Genomic DNA, 17,768 nt, shown 5'->3' on the forward strand with positions numbered 1-17,768 from the left:
GCACAACATTATTCACACATACTATAGCAGCAAGGAAACTAATGGTTGCCAAATGATGAATCTTTAGGTTTGCACTCGATGGTCCTTCAATATTCTTTAAACCCTTTGATTATTCCTTAACTTTAAGCACAAATAGAGCTCCAAAATGAAGCTCTTCTAAATGCCAAATTCAGTGGATATTTCACCACATCAAATGGTTGCAACACTAAAGAATTGATGCTCTCCAATGCCTAACTGGAATTAGAAACCCTTATTTCCTTCTCCCAAGTTCATATCAAATGCAATTGACAATAATCGAATAAATAGGAAAAGAACCTCTCAAGTTAATTTATTCTTTCCTTGCAGGTGCTCACTTACTTTTCTCCCCAATGTGGGATAAAAGATATTCTTATATTTGCACTTTATAATATTAAAGTAACTTTATTATTATAAGTTACTTTATAACTACATAATAACATAAAAATATTTAAATAAGTCACTTGAACTTTAATATCTCTTGAAATACTTGTCTGATTGCCATGTTGTCTGAAATAGGAATCTCTCCTCATAATTCCCCATGTGATCAAATACACTTTCCAAAAATAGAAAGGTTCCATCTCAATTACTCCTGACTTACTATACATAGTAAGTATGGAAAATGGAGTCTAAATGATATCAAATGAAGGCCAAATCCATAAATCCTTGAATGTTGGAGATGAATCAATCTTTAGAAGACTCTCTAACCATCCTCATTAGCCTACGAGGGTCCAATAATAGGCTAAACCACATCCAAACTAAAGTATCTAGCTAGAAGGGGACATCATAGTCCACCCCTCCTGAAATTGTTTGTCCTCAAGCAATCTCGACTTTGGATGTTTTAAAATCTCCTCACTCTCCCAAGTAGCATCATCAACTTGCATGTCCTTCCATTTGACCAAATATTCTCTGATAGTGTGCTTCCTCAAATTCTTTTTCCTGAACTCAATGATAGCCTTAGGTACTAACACCAACTTTCCCTCATCATCCAAGAGAGGAAGCACTATGGAGGGAACACTCTGATGTCCTAACATCATCTTGAGACATGACACATGAAAGACATTATGCACTCTACTATATGCTAGAAAATCCAACTCATAAGCCACCTCTCCAATTCTCCTGATCACCCTAAATGGCCCATAATAACGTGGCTTGAGTTTCTCAGCACCACTCTTTTTGAGAGTAGACTAGTGGCAAGGCTACAACATCAGATATACCATATCATCTACCTCAAAAACCCACTCAGTCCTCTTCTGATCAGCATACTACTTCTGTTGATTCTATGGCTTAGTGATATTCTCCTTAAGAGCCTCTACAATGTCCTAGCTCTCCTGTAATAAGTCTTCAACACTAAGCACTCTACTATTCGATAGCAACAAGTCCATGAAACTAAGAGTCTCATATCCATATAATGTCATGAATGGTGACATCTAGATAGACATGTGATAAGTGGAATTATAATAATACTCACATAGATATAACCACTTAATCCAAGCCTTCTACTGCCCTGCTATGTAATTCCTAAGGTATCCCTCCACCCATTTGTTCACTATCTATGGTTGACCATTTGTCTAGGGGTGGTAGCTAGTACTCGGAGTGAGCTCTGTCCCACATAATCTAAAAACTCCTGCTAAAAGTGAGTCATAAACCTACTATCCCTTTCACTGACGATGCTTTTAGGCAAGCCATGCAATTTGAATGCCTCTCTGAAGAATAGATCTACCACCTGCGTAGCAGTGTATGTAGTAGTGATTAGGAAGAAGTGGGCAAATTATGTAAGCTAACAACATATATATAGTCTCTACCCTAGGCTCTCGGCAGTCCTATGATGAAGTCCATGGATAAACACTCCCACTTCCTATCAGGAATTGGAAGTGGCTAAAGTAAGCCGATTGGGTAAGAGTGCTCCTATTTATTTTGTTGGCAAGTAGGGCACTCTCTAACATACTACAATATCTTAGCTTTGAGCTCTTTCCAAGAAAAGCACTCACAAATCTGTCGGTAGGTTTTGTAAAAACCTAAATGTCCCATCATAGGTGAGTCATGATAAACTATCAATACCATCCTCCTCACCTTTGACCCTAGCACCAAAAAAATGTGTCATTTGTAAATGATGAGCTCATTCACAGAGGTGAAATCACTATTCTGGATCAATCCATCTATGAATCATGATGCCCATGTATCCTTTGCATACTCTGCAAGGATCAAATGTTTCCAATCCTTTGATATATCTGTCATCAAGCTCAAGTGGAGTCTTCTTGAAAAGGGACCTACTACTACATTTTGTGTCCCCTTGAAAGAGGTAATACCAAAGCCATACATCTATAATTTATTTAACCATTTTTTTTGCCTGTCATTAAGATCTCATTACCCCAAGGAATGTTTTGGGCTATTGTGGTCAGTTTTTATGTTGAATTGTATACCCAATAAATATTTCTTTCCAAAGCATGGATTATGGCCAACATTTCCTTATCATAAATGTTGAAGCTCCTCTCAGGCCTCCTGAGCTTCCTACTCTCATAGGCAATTGGGTGCTTGTCTTGCATAAGCATAACTCCAACACCTTCGCCAGATGCGTCACAATGCAGCTCAAAAGGTTTGCTAAGATTTGGTAATGCTAGAATTGGACAAGAAGTCATCAACTCCTTGAATTTATCAAAACACTCATGTACCTCAGGAGTCCATAAGAAAGCCCCCTTTCTCATCACGTCTATCAAGGGTGTTGCATGCCTAAAATATCCACTAAAAAACCTCCTATGGAACACACACAACCCCAAAAATCCTCTCTACTGTGTTATGTTCACTAAAGTGGGCCACTCAATAATAGCATGAATCTTTTCAGGATCCATGTGTACTCCTTGAGAACTGATTATGTGACCTAGATATAATAACTCTGATAATCCCAAATCACACTTTGACTCTTTTGCATACAAGGTTGCACATGCTCATCTCATGTCCTACTATACACCAGGATGTCATCAAAGAAGACTAACACAATTTTCCTTAACTGGTGCTAAAAGACCCTATTCATTGTGGACTGAAAAGTAGCTAGAGCATTAGTTAGCCCAAATGGCATGACTAAAAACTCAAAATGGCCACAATGACACCTGAATATTGTCTTCCCTATATCCTTCTTTTTGAGTCTAATCTGATGATAGTTTGATCTCAAATCAAAATTGGAGAAGAAATATGGTCCATGTAGCTCATCTAATAACTCATCAATCTGTGGGATGGGATACCTATTTTTGATAGTCTTCTTGTTTAAGACCCTGTAATCTATGCACATCCTAAGAGTACCATCCTTCTTCTTCACCAAAACCATAGAAGAGAAAGGAGACTTACTTGGTCTAATGTGCCCCATAGCAAGTAGTTCCTTGATGGTTTTCTCAATCTCTTTGTATGCTTGTAGAATGTGATTATGATGGGTTTAGCACCCTCCTCTAACTCAATAATATGCTCAATATCTCTATTCGGAGGTCTACCTAGTGGTATTTCACTCAAAACCTATAGTGCTTGATTCTCAATTCCTATATGTCTAGGTGATATTCTGATTTTTGTTGCCCCTATAATGACATTAAAGTGCAATGGGTTGCCCACTCAACCTAGTTGTTTCTCAATAAGCTCTCCATGCATTTGCAAGACATCATCCTAACCCCACTATCATGAATGGTCTTAAGTATATGGGTTTTCCCATCTAATTGAAAAATCGTCTCCATATCTCTCAAATTGAGAGTGAACTCTTCAATATCATGTAGCCAAGTCATGCCAAGAACTAAATATGTATCACCCATGTTAACAACATAAAAATCTTTTTTGAAATAAAGTTGTTGATCTTTAGGGGAAAACCTATAATCTTCCTGTCACATTTGAGGATATAGCCATCTGCTACCCTCACTCTCAGACCCTCAAACTACTTTGTATGTATCCCACACCTCTCAATCAACCTAAAATCAATAAAAATGTGAGTAGAACATATATCAAGAAAAGTGATAACTCGCTGACCAACCAATACCCCTCTCATCCTGAATGATCCCTCTTGTTTTACACTAGTGAGATAGGCCTCCTTAAGTCTACCCTTAATCTTCTAATCACTTGTAGCCATTTTGTTCAACTTTTCATCATTTGTGCCTTCCTTTACTTCAATTGATTCCTCGTTTTTAGATTGTTGGTCTAAATTTTTAGAATCAAAGTCCTCATAATAAGCCCACATTACCCTATTTGTTTCCCCCTTTGGCCTCAAAGAAAAATCATGCTTCATGTCATAGGGTCCTTTGCAATTAAAACAAAGTTTTTTCTTCCTTAAATCATTAAATGTCTCTTTATCTAAAGGTACAAATGATTTATCTTTACTTTCATCCTTTTTTTCATTCCTCTTAGGTTTCTTGAAGAATGGTTTGTTGTCTTTACTAGATGATGCACCCTTGGGCTGAAATTTATTTGAGGGAGTTGCATGCTCCATGCTCCATAGCCTCCTACAAAGTAGAAGGATCAAAAGCCTTTACCCAACCTCTTAGTGGTTCAGATAAGCCTTCAATAAATAAAACTATCAACCTCCTCTCTGATATATCTCACACCATAACTAAAAACTGTTGAAACTCATTGATGAAATGCTCCAAAATCCTTGTCTACTTGAGTTGTGCCAAGTCTCTAAAGCAAACCTGTAAGTCTTTCTTGTCAAACCTCTCAACTAATATGTCCACAAAGTCCTAATAAGAAGTCACCTAACTGTGTCGAAGAGTAATCAACCCATGATACCAACAATTGTGTGCTACTCCCTCAAAATATAAAGTCACATTTTTTATTGTCTCAATCTCTGTCATAGGCTTTAGTGCTAGAAAAGTATCAAGCTTATGGATCCATGCTTGCATAGTCAATCTACCACTACCATCAAAAGTGGACAAAGTAAGCTTTCTTGTAGCATGCTTCAGCTCATTATTATGTCCCTTGGGTCTCCTATCCTATCTGATTACACAATAGTGTTCTCTTCTTTGGTTCACAAAGCTCTTAAAATTCATTCTTTCCTACACTTGTGGTGCCAATAACTCTCATTCATCATTAGCAGCCATAAGGATATCTACAAATGTCCCATCCTTAGCTTCCTCTATTGGCTCCTGTATTGGTTCCTCTCTAAAAAATGTAAGATGTGTGGGCTTGTCTATTATTTTGGAAAGATTTCTATGAGCTCTAGATGATCCCACTACATTCATCTTATCCCCTTGCTCATTATAATGTCTGTCTTGTGGGTTCATGCACTGAACCATAGTGGTGAGTGCTTGCAAATCTTGAGCCATCTGCTCCTATCCTATAACCATTGCTCTAAAAAATCCCCTCATTTCTTGATCCTCATTCCTATTGTCTCTTGGTGGGTTACCCTCTTTCTTGTCACCCATGGTGTCTGGTTGCCTATCAAATTCTTGGTCATTATCAAAAAAAGCTCATCTGCAAGTGTAAGAACTATGAGAGCCAAACCCAGGTGGTTGCATGTGATTGCTAAACTCTAATGATGGAAGGATTTAGCTCTGATACCATAGTAATTTCCCTTGCCCAACTGATTGATTTGGCTCAAGGAATATTGTCAAACACTTGTACGTTGCCTTTCTCTTTTCTTATTTTTGTGTTTCAGATTGTTTAATAAAGTTTGAATGATGCTACAAAATTTAGAATGTTCACAAATGATATTACAATACCTCTTACAATGAACTAATATGCAAGTGCAATTCTTTTTGTTTTTTTCAATGCATATACATGAAAACTAGATATGGAATGCATACCTGCAACCAACTGACATTTTGACAAATGATTGGCATACAACTATTATATTGATCATATATGTTATCAGATAGACATTTTGTCAAATAAATGGTATGCAACATATATCTCCTTTATTGAATTCATTCCCATGTGCAATGTTGCTATGAATTTGCCAAGACAAATGGGCTTACAATAATGATGACAAAAATGCCAAATATGATTCTGAGTTATCACTTACAACAACAAAATTATATGCCTAAGATTACAATGCTAACAACTAATAGCTGCAAGAGGAAGCTGATAATAGTGATGCCTAAGGATGGAGATGAAAGTTGCAATCGGATTCAAGCACAAATACTCTAATGCAACATTGTTCATAGGTACTGTAGCAGCAAGGGGGGGAAATGATTACTAATGGCTACCAAATAAAGAATCTTCATGTCTACACTCGATAGTCTTTATATATTCTTCAAACCCTTTGATTATTCCTTAACTTTAGGCACAAATAGAACTCCAAAATAAAGCTCTCCTAAATGCCAAATTCAATGGATATTTCACCACCTCAAATGGTTGCAACACTGAAGAATTGAAACTCTCCAATGGCTAACTAAAATAAAAAACCCTTAGTTTCTTCTCACAAGTTCATATCAAATGTACTTGACAATAATCAGATAAATAGAAAGAACCTCTCAAGTTAATTTATTTTTTCCTTGCGGGTGCTCACTTACTTTTCTCCCCAATATGGGATAAAAGATATTCTTATATTTGCACTTTATAATATTAAAGTAACTTTATTATTATAAGTTACTCTATAATAACATAAAAATATATAAATAAATCATTTAAGTCACTTGAACTTTAATATATCTTGAAATACTTGTCTGATTGACATGTTGTTTGAAATAGGAATCTCTCCTCATAATTCCCTATGTGACCAAATACACTTTCTTAAAATAGAAAGGGTTCATCTTTATTACTCCTAACTTACTATACATAGGAAGTATGGAAAATGGAGTCCAAATGACTTTGAATGAAGGCCAAATCCATAAATCCCTGAATGTCAAAGATGAATCAATCCTTAGAAGACCCTCTAACAATTCTCATTAGCCTACAAGGGTCCAGTAATAGGCTAAACCATAGCACATTTAAAGTATCTAGCTAGAAAGGGACATCACAGCGGGCGGGGGGTGGTTCATCAGTACAATCTCTCCAACTGGTTTGTTAAAATATTATTCTAAGAAAGTTAGATAAAAAAAACTTAACTGATATTATAATGATAAAAGCATGCACCTTACACACAAAAGTATATAAGAAGTGACACAAAGATTTTGTATGTGTAAACCCTTGATGAGAGGATTAAAACCATAGTGGGAGTAATATACCCACTGGCCTTTTACTATAAATAAAAGGTTTCTTGATTAGAGGCTATAGTTGTTCTTTCTGAGAACATGTCTAGTTATGAATGATAGCAGCCTATTAGGATTAAAATGGCCTTCAAAATCTACTCTATTAAAGGATTTTAAACTCTCCTTCTAGGGGATATCTTGTTAGTGGATTTACAATATGATTGCTACTAAAACATATCTAGTCAGGAGCTTATAATTGATTACAATGGTAAGAAAGCAATAAAATGATTGATCTTTAATGAGTGATACAACTTGCCTTGTAGATCTCTAATGTATACCTTGAAGATGTCTAGATCTTTTCTTGTCTTTTTCACTTCCCTCATGATATCTTTTGTATCACCTTGTCACCTTCTACTCGATTCTATCTCTACCAATAGATAGTGAGGTGTTGGAGGATGTGTAAAGGCCTTCAAATGTGATGGAAGAGGGATAAATTGAAATCTCTTGAGATGTCCATAAGAAGAATGAATATTAAGACTTTGTATTTGAATCATATCCCAACATTAAACCTAGAAAAAATAGGAATGTTGGCAAGAAGGAACCATTAGAATTTTTGGAAGGTGAGAACATTATAAGGAAAAGAGGCAAGCCCCCTCTCTTGAGTGGTAACCCCAAGCCCATTAAAACCCCCAAAAACAAGTTTCCCCACTGCTTCAAGAGCTTTTAGGCAACCTAGTTTGAACTTGTATTCTAGGTGTAATTATTTCTTAAAAAATTAGGATATAAATAAATACCTCACAATGGATTCACATCTCAATCAAAATGTGTTTATGTGGTGAGATTTACCTTTTTACAAAACTACACCATCTTATGAACCCACAACATTGGGTTACATTTTTTAAGATGAAGCAAATTTTGTGAGATTTTTCTAATGATGATTATTATGTGATATATTTATTTCTATATACAAAGAATAAAATTATAATTTTTAAAACATAAAATTATCACACTAATATAGATATTTTTTCATAACTTCTTACTACCTGTTTTTAATAATTTTTGAATTTAAATAAATTATGACTAGAATAGCCTATATATATATATATATATATATATATATATATATATATATATATATATATATATATATATATATATATATATATATATATATATATATATATATATATAAACTTAATGTTTGATGAAAAATATGCATTCATAAGAAATAAAAAGTAAAAATATTAATAAAATGTAATATAATTCAAAATTATACATTTTTTAAATATTGTTATGAGAACTACATACTTACAAAGCATAACTTTTAAATGAACTCTAAGGTAAAGTAAAAGTGATTTTTTCCAGTGTTTGATAAGTGTAGATGAGATTTACATTAGAGATATCACTTAATACTAGAGGGGGTCCATCAGTATTTTGACCCCTCTAAGGTAAAGTAAAAATGATTTTTTTTCAATATTTTGATAAGTGTAGATGAGATTTTTCTAATGATAATAATTTGTAATGTATTTTTTTATTTATAAAAAGAATAAAATTATAATTTTTCAAATATAAAATTGTCACACTAATATAGATATTTTTTCATAACTTCCTACTGCCTCTTTTTAATTATTTTTTGAGTTCAAATAAATTATAACTATAATATATATATATCAAAAACCTTAATGTTTGATGAAAAATCTAGATTCATAAGAAATAAAAAGTAAAAACTTAATATAATTCAAAATTAGACATTTTTTTTAAAAATGTAATAAGGACTACATACTTACAAAACATTACTTAAGCATACTTAAAGTAAAAATAATTTTTTTCAAGTGTTTTATAAGTGAAAAAGAGACTTACATTGGAGATATGACTAAATACTAGAGGGGTTCCATCTATCTAAACTATGAATGCAAATGATACAAAATCAAAATAGCAACATAGAGTTAGTCTCCAAGAGAGTAACGCAAATGCTGGAAGAAAAATAGCATTAAGAGGATGCAAAAGAAAGCGATCACAAATACAAGCCAGGTAGCATGCTTATATAGACTAGGAAGAGGGAGCAGGTGGCAACATCGACCAATGAGGAGCAACCATCTATCGGACTAAAGGTAGAAAAGTATCTTCCTAAGATAGCTAATGGATGCTCATATGTAGGAAGGTGACACCTCGCAACCACTTTCTAAATAAGACATGCTTTATTAACCTAAGAAAGATTATTAAAAGTGTAGGAAAAAACTAGTAATATAAGGAAAAAAACAAATAACCCACTAGGAAATTTAAAAAACTACACTAACATCCCCCATAAGAGAAGCTTAGGTGGATGTAGAAATTGGTCCCGGCAAGTCAGGCCTGATGAGGTACCCATGTACATAAAATTTTTCCAAAAAAAGAGAGAAGAGACCCCCAAAAATAATTAGGACTCCGAGTGAGAGGAAGAGGCCCCCCCAAAAGATGAAGCATCCATCACCCCCAAAGATATCAGCAACCTAGTCGAAAGTTGGACAATAGCAAAGGTCGATGACATGACCATGGATGAGCTCTCGGATGTAGTGCATGTGGATCTCAATGTGTTTGGTTCGCTGATGATGGATTGGATTCTGTGAGATTTGAATGGCACTCTGGTTGTGACAAAATATGACTAATGATCATTTGATCTGGATACCAAACTCAGTGAGAAGATGTTCAAGCCAAATGGCCTCAGTAGTGGTACTCACAGCCCCCTGATACTCAGCCTCAGTAGAAGATAGAACAATAGCAGACTGCTTCTTGCTTGCCAACAAATAGGACCGAAACCAAGTGAGAAGTTGTAACCTAAAGTAGACTTGTGATCCTGAGAATCCTCTGCCCAATACTGTGGTGCAAGAGATCTAGAGTGAATCATACAGTTTGCCATTTCCTTCAAAGATCTATTCGTCCGTTCTACAACACCATTATGTTGAGGATTGTATGTGTTGGTGTAAATAAGTATTTACTTATTACAATTACTTAAGTTTACTTAGATTAATGCATTATTTTATTATTTATTTAGGTGAGACACTTAGGAATTTGTGTACTCTCATGAGTTACACAACTCTAATTATGCACATGGTGTCTACAACACAAGAGTTTGTATCATTCACTGAGTTGTCATGTTTACAACACAATTATTCCTACTCCTAATTTTGCACATGTTGTCTACACCACTAATTTGCGTACTACACCATTGTAGGCTTAGCCTCACATCATCGCACTTAATTTCGTGCTTAATAGAGGATAATCCATATCCGATGGACATGTGCCTGGTTGTATGAGTTATCATGATGCTGACTTCTATGCATTCTAGAAGCTCTCCTAAGGCCTTTATATACAAGAACTCTTAGTGTACTCTCAAGCAAGCATATTGAATGAATATCGTCATTTGGATCATACTCTCTCTATTTTGGTCTACTGTGTGCTTGTGTTTGAGTTCTTTGGTCTTGGGTTAATTCTAGCCTAAGCCAAATTCTTACATGTTATCAGAGCTCGTAGGGAGATTCTCTACACAGCCATTCGAGACCATTCATGCTCCAGCACCTTGACCTGAATCTGGAGGATCCATGGAAATTAGGAGTGTCTAGAGCCATATCTAACCTCATCGTTGCATTCGAAGCGTCGATTCGATGAAGATTGACTATAAATTTGCCTATGCTAGGTGAAAGTCGATCATGAGGCAAATTTTTTTTGCAAATTGAAACCCAGAGGCCTCGATTTGCAATTCGGGTATGATCTAATTTGATCTGATCATTTGCATTTTTGGATCTATTAATTCTCTCTAATTTTTAGATTTATTAATTGCCCTATCAAAGAATTTTTTTAGCAAAACCAAGTTGTTGGATCTTGACTCTACAATTTCGGAGGTTATTTTTGCAAGGATATTATTGCAGGCTCTTTATTCCATCACCAAGTCGTAGATCCCTGTGAATACCATTCTTTAGCCTCTACAATTCTGGTCGTACACTGCAAAAAATTTCACTATAAATTCAAGTGAACATAACTTGGTGTCAAATACCCACTAGCGGTTGACCCTTCAATTTTCGACAAGCGGCAACAAACCCAGTCGAGTCCCTCCACACATCCAGTGGGCTATTCATTTTGATCACCACAGTAGTAGCCTTTTAAACACTGCAGACATTACTCGCATAATGAGTGTGGGACTAATGTCCCCTGCCACAATTTGAATCAGGCAGACGTAAAACAACTATGGCAACTGTAAACCCTTTCCCAACCCCAGCTACTTAAAGGTATCTAGCGCAAAATATTTTGGCAATTGTTGAAAACAATAGCTTGATAATGACAATAAATATTTTGACATCCACATAATTCACCCATGCAGGACACATGGCACCAATAAAGATGACTCCTACACAGTCAGTAGAAACAATCACCTATCACGCGGGAGTATAGTGGCATTACACATCACTACCCAATCAATAGTACGTTGGCGTACAGTCAACTGCCATGTTAGCAAATCATACTTAACACATAGGAGGAGGCATTTTTTTCTACCACCTGTTTGCACATTCCATATAGTATAGCCATTTGGATCCATACAAGTGATGTCATCATCCATATATACTGACATCATCAACATGCTTGGGTGTGCTCACGTCATCTTTTCATGAGCCTAAATTTGATGGTTGTCTAATCGTCATTCATGGCCAAATTACAACTACTATGACAATAGTATGACCATCAAATTTAACCCCTTCATTTACTGATGCAACCCCTATCCAGATTGATTTTGGTTTTTGCAGTCTGACTTCAAGAGGCCATAACTCGGGCATCCAAACTCCAAATCAGGTGCAATTTTTTATGAAATTAGGTAGAATTTCCTAAATTTTTTAGTAGTGTAGCACTTTTCTAGTTTTGGTGCATGGATTTGTCAGAATTTTCATTTTTTGGCGACTGTACCTACATAATCCTACATTTTGCAACTTCAAATGCTCTGTATAGGCACATTTGGAGTCGAAAACAAGTTTTGTTTTTTCTAAAAGTGTGTTATTTTTCATCTACTTTCCAGATCCTTAGTTAGATCATAGGGTTGTGTGTATAAAAGTGTCACTTTCAGCAATAGGGCCTTTATTTGCTTTGTATTGCTTTAGAATTGTAGCACATTGTAAAGTTCCATATTTGTAATCTATCAAGAGGTTGTAATAAGAAAAATCAAAAGTCCACGAAGACCAAAATTGGCAAGTGGCCCATTGTAATCACACTACTGATAAAGTGCCCAAAGCCTTTTTTTGGGTGGGGTTTCGTGATTTAGTGAAAAGGGGGGGTGTTCTTGGTGTTGTATTCTCTCTTTTCTGCACTTTTCTTTCATTCTCTGCATTATGGGCAACTTTAAGTTTCCTAAATTAACTCTTCATAACTATGTTACATGGTCCATCAAAACATGGTATCACTTAATGCATAATGGAGTTTCACAATATGTAGATGATACTCTTCCTAAACCAGTAAGTGATAAAGTTTCAAAAAGTGATATTTCAGCTTGGGTAGCAATGGATAGGAAAGCCCTAGGTGATATATGTTTGGGGGTTGATGATAAGATCATGTATCAAATCAAGAAGTGTTCTACATCCAAGGAAGCTTGGGATACCCTCGAAAACCTTTATGGTAAAGTGTTTGAAGAGGATGTTTTCAAAATTGAAGATGAGCTTCTCTCCTTAGATCCTAAGTCATATGATTCAATCCAGGATTTTATTATCAAGGTGAATGAACTAAGGACAAAGTTTACTGATTATGGGAGTTCTATCAAAGATGAAAAACTGAACTATCTCATCCATAACAAGCTGCCATCAGAGTATTCGACATTTGTATCTTCTTTTAACACCTCTAAGACTACCTTAGGGTCTGCCTACAAGAAAGTCACTATTGATAAATATGCTAAATTGTTAGATGATGAAGAAAAGAAGTTGAAATCAATGGGGATTCTCAAATCACCTACGTCTAAAGCATTGGTAGCCAATGACGGTTCTCAACATTCAACTGGACAATCTTCAAATAAAAGAAAGGATAGGAAGAAGTGGAAGGGAAAATCAAAGGATGCAAAAAAGACAACACCACAATCTAATCAACAAGGAAAGTCCTCAAATTTCAACAAGAAGGAGGACAACAATAAGGAGAAGAAGAAGTGCGCTTATTGCAAGAAATCGGGTCATGAAGAGCATGAGTGTTATCTCAAGAAGATTGATGAATTGACCAATATCATGAGGAAACATAATGTTCCATTGCCTAATGCTTACAAGGAGAAAGGGTCTTCTTCAGATTCAAAGGGCAAAGGGCAAGCACTCATGGAAAATTCAAACTCTTCAAAGGAATGGATATTTGACTCAGGTGCCTCTTATCACATGGGTTCTTCAAAGGAGGATTTTTCTTCAATGAAGCAGTCCAAAGTACCACACATCTTCATGGGAGATGATAGCAAAATGGAAGTTGAAGGAAAAGGCAAAGTGGAAATGGAAAATGGAGAGTTTCAAAATGTTCTCTATGTTCCAAACCTAAGTTTAAATCTCCTATCAATCTACCAAATCACTCACCTTGGAGATGGACATAGAGTTGAGTTCTTTCTAGACTCAGTAAAAGTTCACAATCTTAAAGATGATTCCTTGGTTGCAGTGGGGGAAGTGAATCATAACAAGAGGTTATACTCTTTCTCTCATTTTGTGCCCAAGTCTCCTTCAAAAGCCTTGTTATCTCAATCCAATTCAAACATGCAATTATGGCATGAGCGGTATGGTCATCTTGACTTCCGCTATCTTCAACAACTTTTCACAAACCACATGGTCAAAGGTCTACCTCAAATCAACTTTTCTAAGGGTGAATGTTCAACAGATTCAGTGGATATGCATCCAGAGGGGAAGTTACAGAGGGGGAAGTCTTCAAGAGCACCAAGTGTTCCACACATGGTTCACATGGTATTAGCAGGTCCTTTTGCATTCAGCCAGGGTCGCTACATATTGACTTTCATTGATGACTTTTCAAGATACACTTGGGTCTATATTCTTCATAACAAGAATGAAGCGTCGGACAAGTTTCTAGACTTCAAGGCTCATGTAGAACGGAAATCCAAAAAGGCCATCAAAGTTCTCCAAATGGATAATGGAAGCATGTATGTGAACAAAAGACTTATGGACTTTTGTAGACTCGAGGGAATTGATCTTCAAACTCCACCAACATTTAGTCCACATAAGACAAATGTTGCAGCTTTGAGGATCCGAACTCTTAAGTCCATGGCAAGTTGCATGATACATGCCAAGTCTCTAGATCCATCATTAGAAGTCAAAGTAATCACTAGTGCCACTCACATTCTTAATCGATCTCCTCATCCAGCCTTAGATGGCAAGACTCCTTTTGAGGCATGGTGCGGCAGAAAACCAATTGTGACACACTTCAGAGTCTTTGGTTATCCTGCATGGGCAAACACATCTTCCAGGGGATGCAAGGCACAGTCACCTTAGCCTTGTACTTTCATTGGTTATGAAGACGGTGTGAAGGTATACAAAATTCTAGATCCTGAGACACATCAGACATTTGTGGAGAAGGATGTAAATTTTGAGGAGAGTTCACCAAGCTTGTCCTCTAATCCTCTTCACACATCATATCGTGTGGAAACTGATAGTGACACCAGCGATAGTGCTTCAATAGATTTAGACACGTGGGGTTCTATCGATAGTTGCAACAAAAGGTCACTACATCAGTTCAGTCCACATGCATACATCGCCACAGTGATAGGTCCAAAACAACAAGGTACATCTAATCTTCCAGGTATAGGTTTAGTGATAAATTTGGGGGACAATATTGATGATTTGCCTCTTCTTCTTGATGCAGAATTACCTTCTTCAGTTGTCATGAGGGCTCCATCTGACTCTCTTGTTCATTCTCTACATGATCAATCGTTACAAGTTGAAGTGATTGTAGATACTTATGATCAATAGTTGCAGCAGGGTTCTTCATCAATTGCAAAGACATACAGTTCTTTGGGATAGGTTCTTTAGCTAGTTGAGCAGGTTTTAGAGACATCACTTATCCATGGGATTCTTTCCATACATAGTGGAAGCGTCTCATTTGTACGCTTGGCATTGTTTCTTCCTAAGGGGAGGAACACCATTCTGCAGTCTTGGATCAGCTTCTTCATCAGAGCAGTCATTATTTGGCATTCTTCTTTGTGGGGGGGGGGGGGAGCCTATCCTGTCTCTCTTCCTCTTCTCATCATTCTCTTATGTATATGCTGGATGTATGTCGTAATGGGAGGGTCTTGATTACTCCATCCATTCATGCATCCCTTTTCATCTCTCTTTTTGGGGGAGCGTTTTTCCAATGAGGTTTTCCCTCTTTCTCTGCTTTACGAGAGATTGCATATTATTATGTACATGGGTACCTAACATGGCCTATTAGCCGAGACCCATTATGCATTACATCCTAGATTTCGTAAGCTTAAGGGCATTCCCCTAACTTGCACTTAAGAGGGGGTGTTGCTGTAAATAAGTATTTGCTTATTACACTTACTTAAGTTTACTTAGGTTAATGCATTATTTTGCATTATTTTATTACTTATTTAGGTGAGACACTTAGGAGTTTGTGTACTCTCATGAGTTACGCAACTCTAACTATGCACATGGTGTCTACAGCACAGGAGTTTGCATCATTCACTGAGTTGTCATGTTGACAACACAGTTATTTGCATTCCTAATTTTTCACATGTTGTCTACACCACTGATTTGCATCCTACACCATTGTAAGCTTATCCTCACATCATCACACTTAATTCTGTGCTTAATGGAGGATAATCCATATCTAGTGAACATGTGCCTAGCTGTATGAATTATCATGACGTTGACTTCTATGCATTCTAGAAGCTCTCCTGAGGGCCTTTATATACAGGCACTCCTAGTGTACTCTCAAGAAGGCATATTGAATGAATATCGTCATTCTGCTCATATTCTCTCTATTTTGATCTACTGTGTGCTTGTGTTTGAGTTCCTTGGTCTTGGGTGAATTCTGGCCTAAGCCAAATTCTTACAGTATGGAACTGAATGTTGTAAATCAATCCCCTCTTAAGTGCAAAATCTTTCAAACCGACAGTTGACATACTCACCACCATTGTCTGTGCGCAAAACTTTGATGGCTTTCTTGGATTGCTTCTCTACAAAAGTTTTGAAGTCCTAAAAATGATCAAATACATCTGACTTCTATTTGAGAAAGTACACCCAAGTATATTGAGAAAGTCATCAACGAATGTGAGGAAATATCAGACCTTGCTGAAATGGACCAGCCAAATCACTGTGAACTAACTCTAGTATCTGTGAAGCTCTCCATGCCTTACTTTTGTCAAACTTTTCCTTAGGATGCTTACCAAGAATGCAACCTTGGCAAACACTGCCTGAGAATTGAACTAAAGGAAACCCTGTGACCATGCCCTACTGGTTGAGCTTATGCAAATAGCGAAAGTAAAGTCAACCAAACCACTCATGCCATAATTTACTCACATCATTAGAGGGAGTGAGCAAAATAGATGAAGGAGGATCAGAAACAAAGTGAGAAAACAGAAAGAACCGCGACCGATGATCTACTCTTCCAACTGCAACTATAGAATCACTGTGCAACTCATGTATCTCCACTGAATTAGGAGTGAATTCAACCCGCTTACCTAAACTTGTGTGAGTGATCTGGTATACCAATAGGAGATTAGTTGATAATGAGGGTACACAAAGAACATCATGGAATGTGCCATCCCCCACATCAACAGACCCTCTCCCACACACCTCAACAGGAGTGTCATCACCCATCAAAATAGAAGGCATAGTACACAGCTCCAAGGATACAAGTTATTCCTTAGATGAACCCATGTGGTGCGAAGCACCTGAATCAAGAACCCAAGTGGATGGTGAGGAAGCAACTACAACAAGGGCCTTGCCCTTTCCTTTCCCCTTGTTATTTTCTTTTTCCTTGTTAGACCCTTCATTAGAACTTTGTTTGATAGACTCAGGAACACTAATATTATTCTTCTCAAGAATGTATGTCAAGTGATCAATTTGTTTCTTCAAACATTTATGTTCATAATGACCAGGCCTTTTACAATAGGCACATTTGACCTTTTCTTTCTTAGGCTTATCATCCTTGGAAGATGGGGTATCAATATTTTCGTTTGAAGCAATCGGTATTTGATCCTTCTTTTCCTCACGATTATTTTGTTTCTCATCCTTACTATTGTCGTTACTACTTTGTCCTCTTTGTTATTTTGTGCCTTGGTTGGCAGCCAAGGCATGTGACTTAGAGGGCTTGAGAGTGCCCATCTAGATTAGCTTGTCCTATTCTCGAGTGAGATTGACAGCAAAATCATCTAAAGATGACATGGTGAATTGAGTACCAAGTGTACCCTTAGTAGCATAGAAGGTAGAGACAAACACAAAGTATTCTGAACTTAGCTTAGAGAGAATAATAAGAATCATATGTTCATCTTTCTTTTCAATTCCACATTGTTTTAACTGCAGCCTTAGTGACTTCAATTTAGTGAAGAAATTCTGGATTGTGTTGAAATTGCCTGGACTTAAACTAATTAGTTCATTTTCAAACATATGACCCCTCATTGAATCTTGTGTGCCAAATAGTGCTTCTAGCTTTAACCATATTTCATTT

This window comes from Cupressus sempervirens, chromosome 10 (assembly GCF_028749045.1).
Source record: "Cupressus sempervirens isolate cs-2001-9-10 chromosome 10, ASM2874904v1, whole genome shotgun sequence".
Lineage (NCBI taxonomy): Eukaryota > Viridiplantae > Streptophyta > Pinopsida > Cupressales > Cupressaceae > Cupressus > Cupressus sempervirens.